The sequence below is a fragment of the Euprymna scolopes genome, chromosome 21 (assembly GCF_053919585.1).
Source record: "Euprymna scolopes isolate OS-2025 chromosome 21, ASM5391958v1, whole genome shotgun sequence".
Lineage (NCBI taxonomy): Eukaryota > Metazoa > Mollusca > Cephalopoda > Sepiida > Sepiolidae > Euprymna > Euprymna scolopes.
Window position 1 is genome coordinate 9,786,556 of NC_136502.1, and position 19,341 is coordinate 9,805,896.

General features: G+C 32.5%; 1 protein-coding gene across 2 annotated transcripts in view; it reads right to left on the bottom strand.

The window, feature by feature from the left end:
* Window positions 1-19,341, bottom strand: part of LOC145241986 (protocadherin gamma-C3-like) — a 317,626-nt gene that overhangs the window by 176,469 nt on the left and 121,816 nt on the right. For both annotated transcript variants that reach the window (XM_080104859.1, XM_080104861.1), the window contains exon 2: window positions 1,730-1,821. The gene's annotated coding sequence lies outside the window, so the exon portion shown is untranslated. The remainder of the gene's footprint in view (window positions 1-1,729; window positions 1,822-19,341) is intronic.

Sequence of the window (19,341 nt, forward strand, 5' to 3'; positions counted from 1 at the left end):
GTCTCTCCTCGCTCGTGAAGCAACAACACATTAGAAACAACTTCTCTAAAACAGAACACGATCTGAGAATTTCAGCAGTTTAACTGCTCTAAGAAGATATACGCATAGCATATGCTTTCTTTAGACCACCTGATAGAAAACAACGATGTTGGGTTTTTATCTTTTCCACAGCAGGAAAGATGTGCACAAGGGTCAGAAAATAGGATTGAAGAGCCAGCACCTCCCAAGGAAGAACGCTCAAGCCTGCAAAACATACCTGGACAACCCATTAGCATTCCCCAGTAGAGGCGCCTCAGGCGAATAGCAATAAACTTTCCCAAAGAGAGAAGACAAAGCCTGGTAGAGTAAACCTCCTAGAACTACACAGAACCAGTAACATACCATAGTTTGCCAGAAAGAGGCCATTTAAAAAATGGTCTAGACTCTGTTGGCTTGAGATAGCTGGAAGCTGACGATGTTGACTTATGATAATAATAATAATAATAATAATAATACAACGAATAACAGTAATGAAAACGGCTGACATAATAAGGAAAACCCCTGAATGCAGAGATTCAGACACAAACTGCATATACAGAAAATGCTGCAGATGTAAAGCACAAAGGAACATCACATGGAATCATGAAAACTGAAACTGTAGAATTGTAAGTTACCCCTTTGCACTCCTCCCTTCCCCCCAATTTTTTTTCCGTGTGTGTGTCACCAAAGACTGACGCCACACTAAATAAGTGAGGAGGGTCAAGGAGGATGGAAAGACCGAAGAGAGAAAGCACTAGTTAAATCTCCGCTTGATGAATACAAAGAGGACTGGGACCTTGGAGAGGTTTTTTGCCACTCAAATTCCAATGAAGACCAATGGTCGCCACCAAAAAAAAAATCAATGGTAAGCAGCTGTTGCGATAATGTAGATTCATGTGCAATGGTCATTGAAAGAGGTGAGAGTACTGGAAATCTGGGGAGATTTAATATCACTTAGACTCCAGAGAATGCCACAAGTTGTTTTCAAAGAGAAATCTTTGATGATGGCCCGTGTAACTACTCCTAGTGAGTAAATGGTAATAGTGGTAGTGAAAATGATTTAAATTTCCAATAATATGAGGTAGAAATAAGTATTCATTATATGCAGATTTGGACTTCTCATGGTTTATTACAAAACTTTGTACATTCGTTCTCCCAAAAAAAAACGAATGACCATACCTTTTCTTTAGTACAAACAAGTCAATCTTTCAATCTCTAAGTGGATCCACCTCTTTCTGATTTCTATGATCGCTACTGAACGGCAGACAATCATTGTACGTCATCTTGACAGATTTTCCTGATATTTTTTACGCTCTTTGCACACATCAATTTCGTTTGTAAATATAGATGTTTCCCTTTCTGAAGTTTGATGGCTGACTCAATGAAGAATTGATTTTTTTTTTCAACCCGAAAAAAAAGATGGATTAGGCAGACAGCCAGGAAATTAATCTGACCTCAATCCCATCAAATATCTCTTAGCCATCATGAAAGGCCATGTTGAAAATGTCCATGCGCAACTGCCCTACCTTCTCCTTCCAAAAGAACAGCATTGCTAATAACATGTGGAGGTGATATAAAAAAAAAAAAAGGAAGAATTCTTCGGAAACCATTTCTGTTTTTGTAAAAGCATTTAACATTGGTTGCCTGTAAAAAAAAAATTTCTTAAATTTTTTAAACGGTTGAAATGATATAAAAGAAACAATGACCATACCTTTTCTTTTAGTATGTCCACAAGGAAACATTCCACACTGCACAGTGAAATATAAGCAAGCTTTGCGAGACATTGAGGATCCATTCCTGCACCTGGAAAAAAAAAATATCAAATAACAATTTTAGCAAAGCAGAAGACACGGGTGTTTAAAGAATTCCAATTTGTTCAATGTATTTCCAAACTCAATCATGTTGTTATATCGTCGTTTATATATTTTATAGACGCACTTTTACGAAATGCGTGCCAAAGTATATACACTCTGATGAAGGTGTTTTTTGTAATTAAATAATTTGTTAAATCAACAAAGTTTTATTTATTTTACAGGTGATAATATGACAAGCGAGAGAGTTTGAGTTAGTATGGGGGTGGTGTGGGGTTGGTCGGTCGGTCGGACGACGGCACAGGTGTTTCACTGACTTCTCTCTCTTCTGTCTCTCATTGTCTTTGTTTTGACTTATATTTATTTTGACGTTCTTGTTCTGTTGTATTATGTTTGGTACTTTTATCAAGGTTTTTAAATATTTCTCTCATTGTTTCCTGATCTCGTTTCTTTAATTGGAATCTAAGGTTAATGTCATCGCCAGTAATCTGACTTACAACTGGTTTTGCCCGGCTCCGATATTTTCCGGCATTGTCTGACACCGATACAACAATGTCATCCATTTTCATGGTAAACTGTTTGAAAGTCACTTTCCCAATGAATCATTTGTAAGGAATTCTTTGGTAAATGATTTAAAATGCATCTTCATTTCTTTTGCAGTGAATTTTATTTGTAATGCGTTTTCATTGCTACAAAGAACAAGCGAGTTGGAGTTATTTCCTATTCTTTGTCTTGATCTCCTTTGCGTCTAAAACTGCACACATCATGTGTTGGTCTGCAGATAATGTTACAATTTTAAATGCGTCTTTATTTCTTTTGCACTGAATTTTAATGTGTTCATTTTTTTTTTACTTAGGAATCACCACTTTTCAAGGCCTGCAAGCCACTTGAGGATAAGGGTTAATGAACGTAAGGTGGTAGTATAGTAATCATTTATGGTGTAAATTGGATAGAATTTGATTTTGTATAGTGACAGCTCCACAACAACTTGTTTACATTGGATTTGAAGCCTACTATGTAGTATTCAACCAGGAAGCAAGCCAGCAGAACAGTTCTGGCAGGCAGTTCTGGGAAAGAAGCTTTGTTCATGGTATCTGCATTTAGATTTAGGGACAGATAGAGATTAGGAGAAATATATAGTGGGTGTAGCTAGTTGAGTTGTTTTTGTGAAAGTTTGGCAAGGGGAAACAGTAGATTAATTATTTGTAATGTGTTTTCATTATTCCAAATCAGACATCAGAAAAATTGAAACGAATAAGAAAATATAAATTCTAATAAGGATGAAATTAAAAGCACACATTTCCAGATTTTCAACAAGTCAGAAGACGTATTATTCGGATTTGTTGGACTACTGCTTTCATCTTGAGTGTCATTTTTCACAACGTTTCGGTCAATGAAACCTCTGACCTTCTTCAGGAGTATCTTGCCAAACTCGGGAACGTTTTTGTCAAACTTGGGAATTTGGACAGATTTTCGAATGGAACCTTATATTTACTTCACAGGGGTAGCATGCTCTTGTTCCGCCAGCCATTACTGGATAGAAGTCCTAAATAATTTGCAAATGTATTTTTCAGTCGTCATACTCAGAATTGACCTTTCAGGAGAATATAACTGTTACAACTGATTTTTCCACGTACTCTAACCACTGTAGCACGTGTCCTTGCATCCAAATTCCTGAGATCAACAAGATACACCTGAAGAAGGTTGAAGGTTACATCGACCGAAACGTTGTGAAAATGACACTCAAAATGAGAATCGTAGTCTGAAGAATCCAAATAATATGAATAACCAATCCTCATCTCAAAAATTTAGAAACGTAAATCAGAAGATATTATCAAAAGAAAAAGACAAAAAATAAAGAAATAAAAGAATAAAACTCGATGTGCCGATTTAGGAATAGGAAAATTTACACCCAAATAAAGATCATCCTTGAATATAGCTAACCTTATCTGTTATTCTTCAAATCAGACAATATTAAAGATGGTTTCTTATTTTTTTCTTATTTTTTTTCTATACACTTATCTAGGTCAATCATTTTGAATGAATTTCTTGTCACTAGCTAATTCTTGTAACCAGCTAAGAGATAGGTATCAAGATAATTCCTCAACCCTCTGCTTCTCAACCATCAACTGTCACTGGAGTCGGTAACAAGAGATGCGAAAGTTCAGTCTATTTTAAGTTGAACCAAGTCATTCCCATGTTTTCGTTTTATTGGTTTGTGGTTTTTCTCATTTGCATTTTGTAACTGACATAACTGAAATTCAGAAGCTCAACTTATCAAGCTCAACTTTCAAAAGATCAAATATCAAATTTCAAAAAATTGAAATATGAATTCCAATGCTTCCCTGCTTTTTAACTGATTAAAAAAGAAACATCTGAATGTCAGTCGCTTGACTAAAGGAATCAGACTTCTTTCTCCAAAACTCATTTTAATTTCAAAGGTGAACAAAGAAAAAACAAGATTATAACGTTAATAAAAATGCATCAAGTTAGAAAGTTAAATGGAAAATCTGATTGAAAAAAAAAATAATAATAATAATATTAAATTAAGTCCGATACTTAGAAATAATAGTATTCACTGAGAAGATTAATTATATTTAATGTAACGATGAACATCTGTCTGCTTATTTTTTATTTATTTTTTTTTTTAAACAAAATGCTGTCCGCAATAAAAATGATTTTCCAATTCCCACGATTAATGAAATATTTTATTTTAATCACATAATTATTTTACATTATTTACAGTAGTGTAATTTATTTTATTTTTGTTATGGATACTATACTTTTTTAACTTAAAATCTTCCCAAGGGATAAAACAATGATCTTTGTCGAGGAATCAATGCAAATCAAATAAATTATTAATGCAATTCAGGCATTAAAATTAAATTATATACATCTATATAATTATAAAACCGATCATCATTTCTTGCTTGTTTGCTTAAATCTTGTTTATGACGATCAAGCAATTCCATCTTTTAAAAACGGGATGACAGGTGAGCTTATATATATGTGTGTGTGTGTGTGTGTGTGTGTGTGTGTGTGTGTGTGTGTGTGTGTGTGTGTGTGTGTGTGTGTGTGGCTCAAAGGCTAAGAAATGAAGGTGGAGAGTTTTGTTTGGTTTCGATTCTAGCTGATTGCACTAAAGTCATATATATATACACACATATATATATATATAAAACAGTTAATATATATATATGAGCAAACAGTTAATAAAACATGTTAAAAAACACTTTGAAATGAGTTAAAAACATATTTAATCTGAAAAGGAAACACTAGATAAGTGGATAGTCCTTAATCCGCGGAGTTTCGAAGAAATACTTTCCTTCTCATCAGAGGGTAGGAATTAGCAAAATGCGGGATCGGATTTTGCATTCAAAAGTATTTGATGAAACAACAAGTAAGTCAAAGATCTTACTTGAAAACAAAAAAAGGGAAGCAGAGGAAAAAAGCGATTACACATGAATGGATAGTCTGGTGGAAGATAAATAATCCAGTGACGGTAAAATCCAAATGTATTATAAGCTCTATTTCCTATTTGGTTTTATCGAGCTTTTACATCTGGCTGAGATAACTTTATAAATATTAATTCTTTAATATTTATAATATACTTTAATTTTATCATCTTGGATCATTTTGGTAAATTTAATTATAATTTTCATTTTATATATATATATATATATATATATATATATATATATATATATATATAGTTTTGGTCTCACTACTATATATTAGGTTCAGTATATTAATCGCTAGAATTGTCTCTATAATAATCAATATGTAATCTGCATGAATTAAAATATCGTATTTAAGCGTATCTTAAAACCGGGCAACGCCAGTCGACTTGCTAGTTTATTTATAAACGCCATAAGGTTTATAGAATTTAAAAGTTTGTACGATAATAGTTCAGTTCAGAATATTATACTTGAAAGCAAGTGTTGAGCTCCTGCTGATTTTGTGAATGTGAACAGATCAACCTGTGTGTATTTTTCTTCCATAAATTGTTTCAAATGAGTTTATTTGATACGAAAATGGAGTGCCTAATTTACACTGCTAAAAAATGTCATATGTTACTGCATAAACAAGTGATTGAATACTGGAATAGCTATATATATATACTAGACTACCCGTGACCCGTTGGGTTAGTATGTTATATTAGCTATGGAATTCCTATATGAGCGTGACATTTGTGATGTCAAGAAAATAGGTTTTTTTTGACATAAAAGAAACATTTCTATGAAAGTATATTAAAATGAAAAAAGAATATAGATAGATTTCTATGAGTCGTTCTGTTTATTATAATTGATTATTTTTGAAATTTTTTTTTACAGTTACTGAATTATAAGTGGTTGGCCATACTTATAGGTAAATGTGCACTGAACAGATAACATAATACTTATTATAGTTAAATTCAAATTTTGATATATCTGCTTTTTTTTTTTATATCGTTTATTTCTGTATTACGTTTAAGTTATTTAAACCCCACTCTTCCCATGTTAAATAATAATTTCGAAATAATAACGTTAATATTTCAGCGTCCCAATTGTTCTTTTTTTTTTGCGTTTAAATTATCCTAATACGAGGGGCGTGCAATAAGTAATGTCCCAGACCCACTTCCCATAGCAGTAGAGCGACGAAACTTGGCACAGTTATTAGTCTTTCTATCCATAGGAACCACCAGAGTTATACATTTCTCTCATCGTTTGATGCAGCTCTGGAGACCGTTTTTGTAAAATACCTCAGGTTGGTCCTCCAACCACGACGTGACTTCAGAAATCAAGGCTGCCTCCTTTCAAAAACAACTTCATGGCTGAGAAGAGGTGAAAGTCAGAGGGTGCAAGGTCAGGAAAGTAGGGAGGATGGGGAACAATTTCATAACCCCACGCCCGTGCTTCTGACCTGGCAACATGCGAGTTGTGGACCGGAGCATTGTCCTGCAGGAGGAAGGTACCTTTGCTGATCTTGCCCTGCCTCTTGATTTTGATAGCTTCCCTTAATTTCCTCAAAAGTGAAGCATAATAGGCTCCTGTAATTGTGGTACCCTTTGCCAGGAAATCTGTCATCACTACTCCGTCCTGGTCCCAGAAGACTGTGAGCATGACCTTGCCAGCAGAGGGCTGCACCCTTGCCTTCTTTGGAGGTGGTGAGTCCAAGTGCTTCCACTGCATTGACTGTGCTTTTGTCTCTGGATCATAGTGATGGACCCAGGTTTCATCCTGTGCTCATAACAGCAAAGACGTCACGTTTTTTCCCGTTCTTTTCCTCCTTCACGGTACGGGTTCGAGTTTGCCTTCCTACTACCACTTTCTTTTTTTGCTCAACACACACCTCCAAACACCCAGGAAACGCCGGGCACCCATGCTAGTATATATATATATATATATATATATATATATATATATATATATATATATATATATATATATATATATAGAGAGAGAGAGAGAGAGAGAGAGAGAGAGAGAAAGATAGAGGAGAGATTTTGTCTGCCAGTTAATCACAATTTTTCCATCAATCTCAATTATTTAAACATAATAAATATATTGCAGATTTTTTACTCATTTCAAAATATCAAAGGTGTTAACCATTTTTAGAAATAGATAATATTGCATCAATAGAGAATAATAAGATCCCAACAAAGAAAGCAAATGACATGACCAGAAATCGAATCTGAATCTTGATACCTTTAGTCTGAGGTTCCACTCACTGACCTATTTGGACTTTCTGATAAATAATGGTTAAAACATTACCATTGGAATGCATCAGAAATTCTCAAGAATACAATCTTATGTCTGATACGATGAAGACCAATTGGAATTTTTTTAAGAAATTATTTCCCTGTTTTTAAATACTACTACTAGTAAATAAGATCCTAATAAAAAAAAAGCAGATGATATGACCAGAAATCGAATCTAAATCTTGAGATTTCCAATCTGATGTTTTATTCACTGGTCTATTTGGACTTTCTTATAAGTAAAGATCAAAATATTATCTTGAGAAAATATAACTTTGGCATGATGTCATAGATTTATGATTTACGTCACGTTTCAAAACATGAATTCAAACATAAGCGATAATAGAAAAAAATCGGCGCTTCTACACTATTGGGATGAAATTTCGGAAATCGTAACACTGATTTTCACATGAAAACAATAGTATCTTTGTATTGTTGGTATTTTTAAGATGATTATATCCAAAAATTACGAAAATCGATAAAGTAGAAAATTATTTATTAAAGAAAATAAAAAATAGAATTTGATGAAAATGATCATAAAACACAGGAGAATTCAAAAGGGAGGTAATTTCCTGTTTTGATTCAAATAAAATTGCGGAAACTTTTCATCTGCTAACCCGATTAAATTTGTTATTTTTTTTTAATAATTCAATAATATTCAGGTAATTTCGACTGCATAATTTGGAAGCTACTTTAATTTAGTAAATTATTAGAATTGACAAAAAAAATTAGTGAAAACCATTGTTTTTTATCTGAAAACTCCATTTATCGACTTCAAAATCTCGTCCCAATTCTGTAGAAGACACTAAAAAATGAATAAACATCAATACAATTGGAATATTGATATTTAAAAAAAATTGATATTTAATATTGTTTAGAATCTAGGCCTCTATGGTCCATAATTCTAGTGAACATATATTTTTAATAGTAAATTATTTATGATGCATTTTTATATGAAACGGTCTCCATTAAATTTTCTAAAATATTTTGGCATAGACGAGTTTATGCTATGAGAATAATGCATACTCAAAGACTGAATAATACATTTAGTCACAGTGATTTCGGTTAAGATGAATATTAAGAGTCACTGGCATTGAAAGGATTTGTCAGTTCCATTGGAATTCACGAGAAATTCTCAAGAATACAGTCTTATGTCTGACATGATGAAGACAATTTGGAATTTATTTTTTTAGAAATCATTTCCTTGTTTTTAAATACTAGTTCTTCAGAAAATCATTTTAAAATTTCATCCACAGTGTTTGTTTCTTTTGAAACATGATTTGTGTTTGAATATATTCTTTACAAAATGAATATATTCTTTACAAAAGAGAGCATAAATTATTGTTCGTTATGACGTATTAAATGATTGCTTTGTAGGGAGAGTCATCAAGACCTAAATCCATTCGAGGATAATGAGATGTCAGTTAGATGATTAGCAATAAATATGACAAGATTGAAAACGATGGGTATAACTGGCAGAATTTTATTTATTTATTTTTTAATTGCATTTTCACCCCAAACAAGGCACAGTGCCACTTTGATGGAGGGGGCTACTATCAGGTACATAAGTTGAAGGGATACTATGTAGGGAGTTGAACAGCAAGATGTCTGTTCACATTACACTTGAACTTCTGCTTGTCAGTACAGTTGGTAAAACAGAAACCCGGAAGGGAATTCCAAAATCTCTCAGTTCTGGGGAAGAAACTATTAAAGTAGACGGTTTTCTTACATCTAGGGATCTCTACTGTGTAGGGGTGGGACTTTGCTGTTTGTCAGGTTTGACGGGGTATTTACATCAAGGGGGTACAAGGGCTTGTAGTTCGTCGGAGCATCCACCATTAAAATATTTGTAAAACAGGCAAAGGGATGCAACATTTCGTCGATGGGACAGAAGTTGAAGCTTAGATGACAGTTCAGGACCTATCAGGTTGACAACTCTCTTTTGAACCCTGGCCAGGAGTGAGAGACTAGTAGCAAATGTACCAGCCCAGATGTGACAGTAATACTCCATACATGAGCGAATGGTGGCCTTATAGAGGTACAGGATACTTTCAGTAACTTTCTAGCATGGTAGAGAGAGTCCATCTTCTTTGCAGCAGCCTTGGTAATGCTCTCGATGTATTTGTTCCAACTCATGTTCCCTGTGAACGTTAAGTTGAGGAGTTTAAAAGAAGTACTTTCAGAAAACATTACATACACTTAAAAAAATTTTAAAGTAATAAGTAATGTTTTTTTCTGGATAACAATAATTTCAATGACTGTTACTTGTGCATCTTTTGTTAGGACGAAACAAGTATTAATAACAAAATCCCCCCTCCACACACACAAAAAAATCTTGGTTGAATACAAACCGATTGGTACTACAAAAAATAGTCACAAAAGGTCTGAAAGGAGACAACATATTTCATAGAAAACCATTGGTTGGTATCAACAAGAACTTAATGGTAAACGGCTGTTGCGAAAACAGAGAATAATTTGCAATAGTAATAAAAAAAAAAAGAGATTACTGTAAATCTTGGAAGATTTGTCACTCGGCTTCCAGGGAACATGACCTGTTTTTGTCATATATGTTTTTTTTTAAGTCAGTATTGGCTTTTTACCTTTTTATAAAGCCGGCTTTTTCTCTTTTTTTGCTGAGAAGAATTTAGCTTCGAAATGCCATGGCCTAAAGAGGTTTCTCCCTCATTCCTTTTTCTGTAAGCCTTACTGATTTGATAGCGTAATAAAGCTTCTATGTAGCTTTACACTTTATCTTCTTAACTTATATATCAGGTTGGCAAGAAAGTTCTTGCAATTTTTAACTTTTAAATTCAGATAAATATATCTTGGCTCAAACAAAAATTTATTGATTGAAATAAGCACCATCAGAATAAACACACTTTTGCCAATGCAAGACAAGTTTACTTATGCCAGTAACATAAAAATCTTGCGTTCTGGTGACAATGAAGTCGTTGAAAACATTTTTGATATTGCTTAGGTTTTTCAAGCATTTCTCATGCAGAAAGTTGCTAAGATGCTTAAAAAAGTGGTAGTCGGTAGGTACGAGGTATGGAGAGTATGGCGGATGAGGCAGAGTTTTGTAGTCCAATTCGTTCAACTTCTGCAGAGTTGGTTTGGCAACGTGTGGTCGGGCATTGTCATGGAGGAGAATTGTGTTGACTAATGCTGGGTGTTGTTGTCGAAGTTTCTGATGCATTTCATCCATTTGTTGACATTACTTTTCCGACATAATGGTTTCGCCTGCACCAAAAAACTGCAATGGATGAGGCTGGTCACAGACCACCAAACAGTCAGCATGACCTTCTTTTGGTGCGACTCTAGCTTTGGGAAGTGTCGTGGAGCTTCGTCTGCATTTAACCACTGAGCTGAGCATCACTGGTTGTTGTAAAGAACCCACTTTTCATTGCAAGTCATGCTGAGAAACGGGTCGTTCTTGTTGTACAAAAGAAGGGAAGATGAGACTTCATAACAGCGTTTCTTTTGGTTGTTGTTCAATTTGTGAGGCACATATTTATCAAGTTTTTTTATCTTTCTAATCTCTCTCAAGTGGTTGGAAATCGTTGTTATTTGTATATTTATTTATTTATTTGTGGACTGTTACCCTCATCTTCATAATTGTTATTGTTTCACCATGTTTCAACCAACTCATCCTCTGGCCTTCATCAGGTGGTAAACCGTGATGGGATAGGAATGCTGAGTCTTGTAACTGTATCCTCAATAATTACTGCCTTCCATAGTTGTTGTTGTCTCAACATGTTTAGGCCAACTAAAACTCTGGTCTGCTTTTGAGTAAGATTGAAACCGCTATTTTCAGACAATACTCACTGGAATTGTAGAGATTCAATGCCTCTATCCACTGCGCCATGGGGCCCGCAAATAAATATAAAAATGTGGGATTTTGATATCAAGATGCGATGAAAAAACTTTATATAGCTTATATATATATATAGAGAGAGAGAGATGTATAAGTGCAGGTGATCAATTAAGTTTATTCCTATGACGTTTTGTTTAATACACAGCCAAGTCAAGAAATGTTGTCAACTGAAACTCGACATTGAAGACAATTGAATCCTATCACTTGTAGTGCAAAGGAGGAAAAGAGCTTTCTCCTTGTTTTACTAATAAAACAGTCAACTTTAACATAAATGCAGCAAACCGACTTGAATACTTTCTGGCTGCTTATTTAGAATTTATAGGCGTTTAATTTCCTTCAATTATTGTGCTAACTGCCAGTGATTTTGAGGTAGAATACTAGCCTACAAAGTCAATGGTACCTTTCTGATTCTAAAATCTCCCGACCAGCAGTAATTATCATTTTCTACCTGATGATTGTGTAAGCACTAGTGTCTGTAGGTATAAAATAATTGTTAATGTTTATTTAATATATATGTATTAAACAATAACATTAACAATTATTTTATACCTACAATCACTAGTGTGTGTGTGTGTGTGTGTGTGTGTGTGTGTGTGTGTGTGTGTGTGCTTTAAGATAAAAAATAATATTAAAATTTGGAATGGTTAACAATAAGGTTTATTAGTTTCTTACAGTAAAACAACGATAAATAAGAAATAGGTTTATCCATGATATGACTAATTGTTGCCGGCCCTGCTACTGCTATTTAATGTAGCAATTACTTTTAACCTTTGTTTGTAGGATGAAGCCAGATATTATAGGAAAATTCCCCCCTAAAAGCAATATCAGATTTCTAATAGTAGAAAGTACTGCTTATGGTTTAACTAGTAATTCACATATAAGCCAGTCTTTGTCATCCTGTATTCGTTGTGAAACACTGTCTTACAAAATATTTAGTCAGTTGTTGACATAACCAGGTTATAATTAGTTAATGACATAACCAAGTTATAATTAGTTGTTGACATAACAAAGTTATAATTAGTTATTGTAATAGCCAAGTTATAATTAATTATTGTAATAACCAAGTTATAATCAGTTGTTGACATAACCAAGTTATAATCAGTTATTGTAATAACCAAGTTATAATTAGTTATTGTAATAGCCAAGTTATAATCAGTTGTTGACATAACAAAGTTATAATTAGTTATTGACATAACAAAGTTATAATTAGTTATTGTAATAACCAAGTTATAATCAATTGTTGACATAACCAAGTTATAATTAATTATTGTAATAACCAAGTTATAATCAGTTCTTGACATAACCAAGTGATAATTAGATATTGACATAACCAAGTTATAATCAGTTCTTGACATAACCAAGTTATAATTAGTTATTGACATAACCAAGTTATAATCAGTTATTGCAATAACCAAGTTATAATCAGTTACTAACATAACCAAGACCATAACAATGACAAAGATGAATTCATTTGAAAAGTTGAATGAAAAATGTGATTTATAATGAAAATATTATTTTCTCATATCAGTAATAGTAGTATTTGTTTTCATTGAGAAAATGAACTTCATTCATAAAAATGACAAAGCAGATAATTAGTGTCACTGTCTTAATTCTTTGATGGGAATAATCAGTTTAAAATCGTTTCCTGTTTTTAATTCATTTTTTCATGTTATGAAAATGTTTGTTTTAATGAAAACAAAATTGAAATGTTTCTTGTTGATCTTATCCAAGAAAATGTCTAAAGGAATACTTGCCATATATACTTTCATATATATATATATATATATATATATATATATATATATATATATATATATATATATATATATATGAAAATATATATTTTGGATTATACCGTCATTGGATTATTTACTTTTCACCAGACTATCCATTCATGTGTAATCACCTTTTTCTTCACCATATTCCCTCTGCTCCACTTTTTTGTTATCAAGTAAGATCTTTGACTTACTTGTTGTTTCATCAAATACTTTTGCATGTAAAATCCGATCCCGCATTTTGCTAATTCCTATCCTCTGATGAGAAGGAAAGTATTTCTTCGAAATTTCTCGGATTAAGGACTATCCACTTATCAAGTGTTTCCTTTTCAGATTAAATATGTTTTTAACTCTTTTTCAAAGTATTTTTTAACATGTTTTATTAACTATTTTCTCTCTCTCTCTCTCTCTCTATATATATATATATATATATATATATATATATATATATATAAAATGAAAATTACAATTGAATTTACCAAAATGATTCAAGATGGTAAAATTAAAGTAAATTATAAATATTAAAGAATTAATATTTATAAAATTATCTCAGCCAGATATTTTTCTTTTATTAATATTATTTTTTTCCTTGTACACATTTTTGTGAATTATTCCATGGATTTCTGCCTTTTGATTATTATGGACCAGCTTCTTCCAATTACGGGATTTCCTTGGATTTTACTTGTACAAACGGAAATTCTTTTAACTTTCTTGAAGTTTTACATTTGGATTTTACCGTCACTGGATTTTTTTTCTTCCACCAGACTATCCATTCATGTGTAATCACCTTTTTCTTTACCATATTCCCTCTGCTTAACTTATTTTGTTTTCAAGTAAGATCTTTGACTTACTTGTTGTTTCATCAAATACTTCTGCATGCAAAATCCGATCCCGCATTTTGCTAATTCCTACCCTCTGATGAGAAGGAGTGTAATTCTTCGAAACTCCGCGGATTAAGGGCTATCCATTTATCTAGTGTTTCCTTTTCAGATTAAATATGTTTTTAACTCATTTCAAAGTGTTTTTTAACATATTTTATTAGCTGTTTGCTCATATATATATATATATATATATATATATATATATATATATATATATCTTATTATAAGCTCCTATGGTTTTACTGAGCTTTTACATCTGGTTGAGATTACTTTATAAATATTAACTCTTCAATATTTATAATATACTTTAGTTTTGCCATCTTGGATTATTTTGGCAAACTTGAATTCTCATTATATATATATATCTATATATGTATATATATATATATATATATATATATATATATATATATATATATACTCCAATAAGTTCGTTTTTCTTTTGTGTGTATTGATATTCATATTAAAAACCCTCTTTCCTATTCATTTAAAAAGAAAATACAATTTTCTTATATATGGCTAGTGGAATAGCATTCCCTAGTAAAAGATCCAGCTAATTTGCATATTCTTTTAAACATTCATTTTAATTAATTCCCTATTAGTTGCTTCGGTTTTCTAATGGGATGAACATTGTTAGTTAACTATTACGTGTAATTATATTCATGCAGATATTCTACATGATTTATACTTGCATAATATTTGCGTAAAAAGTATATAGTAAACACAAAATTGTTTCCATATATATTTATGTATACGTATATATGTTTGTTTAAAATATTTTGCCTACGAAACTACTCCTGGAGTTTTTGGTCTGCAGACATGAAAGGTATTTGAATACATGCAAAACTTTATATTTGGGTTTAGCCAGGAAAAATCGGTGCAAAAGTGTGTAAATTTAAAAAAATGAAATTTGCCAGACATTACGAATACATAACATAGTAGCTATTGGTTCATGTTTTAATTTTTAGCCTTGCAGTAAACATGTTTCCATAGCCCAGTCATTGACGGCAGAAGCAAAATAAATCGTGTGCTGAACGTTTTGGTTTCGATTCTCGGTGGTGGCCTATGAGTCTTTTTTTTTTAATACTTTTTGAATCATTACTATATAATGCATCCAATCTCTCTCTCTCTCTCTCTATATATATATATATATATATATATATATATATATATATATAAAAGTGAAAATATATGTCTGTCTTTTTTCTATGGTAGTTAAGGAAGGCTATTATACAAAAAGGCATTACTTTAAATATTCACACTTTTTAATATATACATATGCAAATAACCTTATATATATATATATATATATATATATATATATATATATATATATATATATATATATATATAATCAAACAAATGGTTGAAACCATTGCCAAACGGGAAAATATGATGGAAAAAAAAATGAAATCTGCTTCATTCGAAACCTTAATCCTGATTTAATAATTATTTTTTAAAAAAACAAACATTTTCACCTGGTCAAAATGATAAGACCACTGATAATTTATCTAACAAAAGGCAATTATAAATTACTAAAAAAGGTCTCAGTATTTAGTATAGTCTCCATTATTACGAATTACTTCAAAAATTCTCTTCGGCATGCTTGCAACTAAGTTTTTTATCAGTTGCGAAGGAATTTTATCCCATGTACTGAAAACTGAATCAGAGAGTTCCTTTATCGAATCATACTGGGTTCCATCCTTGAACACTTCTTTTGCCATCCATCCCCAAAGATTTTCAATGGGATTGAGGTCCGGAGAACATGCTGGATGATCTAACAATTCTATATTATTTGAAGAAAAGTATTCTTGTGCTTGTCGAGAAGTGTGTATCACAGCGTTGTTTTGCTGGAAAATCCAATTTCTTCCACACAGACGTGGACCTTCAGTCCTGATAGAAGCATTTTCAAGCATTGAAATGCACTTCAATGATGTTTGCCGGCCTTTCACTACTTGCAACTTCAGCACCCTAGATCATTAAAGATCCTCCTCCACTATGCCGGGTTGAAAAAGTCTCTTTGGGCAAATTTTTATCACGCCAATAGTGTTGAAATCCATCTGGATCATCTAGATTAAACTTTTTCTCATCGGAGAAAATTACATTTTCCCGCTTCTCTTCATCCCAAGTCTGGTATTTGGCAGCATATTTAAGTTGGTTAGTTTTGTGCTGTTCAAGAAGACGTGGTTTCTGCAGTCGCTTTAAATGATTGAAACCCTTCATTTTCAGATGCCTTCTGATGGTTTTAGGACTACATTGTGCTGCTGTTTGGCTTTTCAATCGACTTGAGCTCATACTGGAGTTTTTTTTTTAAACTTCTTCTGATACAGCGATCCAGTGATGGTGTTATTTTTGTGGGTCAACCTGGACTCTTTTTGTGCCCATATTGATCTGGATTTCTTAAAAAGTTTGTGATGACCGTTTTACTACGATTCACTTCGTTTGCAATGGATCTATGGGAGAGTCCACCCCTATTAAGCTCAAAGATCCTTCCTCTCTCAAACTCTGACAATGGTTTCCTTTTTGCCATTTATAATTTAGTAAGATGTTTTTTATCCACTAACAAGTTGCTTTTAGTAACATAGAAAGCTTTTCGTATTCATTTTTTCCAAAACTAGCCGATTTTATTAAAGTGGTCTTATCATTTTGACCAGGTGAAAATGTTTGTTTTTTAAAAAATAATTATTAGATCAGGGTTAAGGTTTCGAATGAAGCAGATTTCATTTTTTTTTCCATCATATTTTCCCTTTTGGCAATGATTTCAACCATTTGTTTGATTAAAAATTCGATAATATGCGTAAACGCTTACTTTCTTAAGTGGTCTTATGATTTTGACCAGGACTGTATATATATATGCGGCATTATCACATTAACACATTGCTTCATAGGTTCAGAGTATGAATTACATTAATTATACCAAATTTTGTAAGTTTCTAGTTTTTAACCCATCAAAGCACATTCAAACATTTTGCGGGAATCAATGAAGACACCTGTGTACATTTCTCCAGTGTACACTTCTCCTGTATACATTTCTCCAGTGTACACTTCTCCCGTGTACATTTCTCCTGTGTACACTTCTCCAGTGTACACTTCTCCTGTGTACATTTCTCCAGTGTACACTTCTCCTGTGTACATTTCTCCAGTGTACACTTTTCCTGTGTACATTTCTCCAGTGTACACTCTCCAGTGTACACTTCTCCTGTGTACATTTCTCCAGTGTACACTTCTCCTGTGTACATTTCTCCAGTGTACATTTCTCCAGTGTACATTTCTCCAGTGTGCATTTCTCCTGTGTACACTTCTCCAGTGTACACTTCTCCTGTGTACATTTCTCCTGCGTACACTTCTCCAAGTTCTGAACTGCTTATTCTCATTTCCATTCTTACTTTTGATGTTTATAGGAACAATGCTATCGTTGGTTTCGCCTGAGTGGTTTACGGAAAATGCTAGAAGATGCTGAACGAAAGTTATATGATTTTTTTTCAGGCTGACCAATGTTTAAAATAAAAAAAAAATATTACCTTTGTCAGTACGAAGCTAATTCAATAAAAAAAATAATTGAAAAATTAAAAACAATATTCCTGAATAATTATTGAACAATTTTTACGAAACTTATAGAAAATTAAAATTCAAATCAAGAAAAAAAAAATTATTGTTAGGTAAGTTTCATGGATCAATATTTTTTGAATAAGAAACAATTTTTTTTTGTTTTTTTTTATATTCTTTCTTTTTATGATTTTTTGGGCTTTTGTTTATTTAAATCAGGATAAATATTTAATTTTTTCTATAATAAACCAGTGATAACAAACAATTATTTTCTTTATAATTTTGTATTAGAGTTAAACGTTCCCTGTTTAGACACTTTCCTGTGTTCTCTGTAAATTGCTTGGACGATTTGGACGATAGTATGGTCCTTATACTGCATTAATACCAACCTTCTAAATTCTATGATTTAAGTTATCTATCTATCTATCTATCTATCTATCTATCTATCTATCTATCTATCTATCTATTATATGAAAGGAACTTTGCCTGTGTGTATATGTGTGTGAGTTCGTTCTCTGTAGATTAGAAAACGGCTGAGCCGATATTTTTTTTGAATTTTACACGAATGGAACTTGATGTGTCCGGAAGTGTTATTGCATCTGTTTTGTATTGGAATGCTTCTGATAAGTATCGAAAATCGCTAATCAAAAAAAAATCGATTAAAAAAGGAAGTCCAATTGTGACCAAAGTTAACACTTTTCTACAACCTAACATCACAAGTGCATTTGGGAAGTGTTATCGCCGCACAAGCAGAAAGGTCCGACTTATAAAATCAACAGTTGGTTCTTCTATTAGACAGTGGCGGGTTCCAAATGAATGTTTCTTTTTGGAACACAACTGAACCATGATACTTGACTTTTGCACGTCTAACTTTAATTCAAGTGATTATGTAAAAATAATTCCATAAAATAAACAGTTATTTCTTTGATAAGACAGGGGCGCATTCAAAATGAATTTTTCTGTTTAGAGCATAATTGAACCATGATACTTGACCTTTGCATCTTAAACTTTTAGTCAATCTATTATTTACAGATGATTTAATAAATTCAACAGCAGATTCTCTACAGTGCAATATAGACTACCGTGTATTCTGTGGGGAGGCATATGAAGCTTCCTCCCGGTACATTGCCTTGGAGGTCGTGACTAGATCAGACAATCAATCGATTGGATTAATAAATTGGCCATTTCACCGATTTTGGTGACAATCAAAAAATGTGAGGGTGGAACATTTGTTGATTCTTATTTAATCCCGGACAAAGTCGGGTTTCTCTGCTAGTAATTCAATATAGTAAAATGCATAGGAAGCACAAACAGAAATCACATGATTATGGTTTACCTCTTTTAATCGAAAATTAGATGAGATATGTTCAGAATATTTATAGTTATGGGCTCTATCTCTGAAATCCTAGAAGTTTGTTAGAAACAGACAGGAATTACAACTTATAACCACAGTCAAATAAATGCCATTTCTTAGTATTTAAGAAAAAGTAGTGTTTGAAACTGGTAACTTTTGACCCTGAGAAGCCAAATGCCACGGCTGATCTCTAAATTCTTACATTTTGAAAAGAAAAGGCGAGAAAACGACAGACAGAAAAAGCTCTGGGGCATCAGCTAACTGTTGCTCTGTCGAGCAAGAAGAAACACTGCGAAACTTGATCAAGGAAGACAAGCAAGAAATAAAAGGAAATCACCACATTTG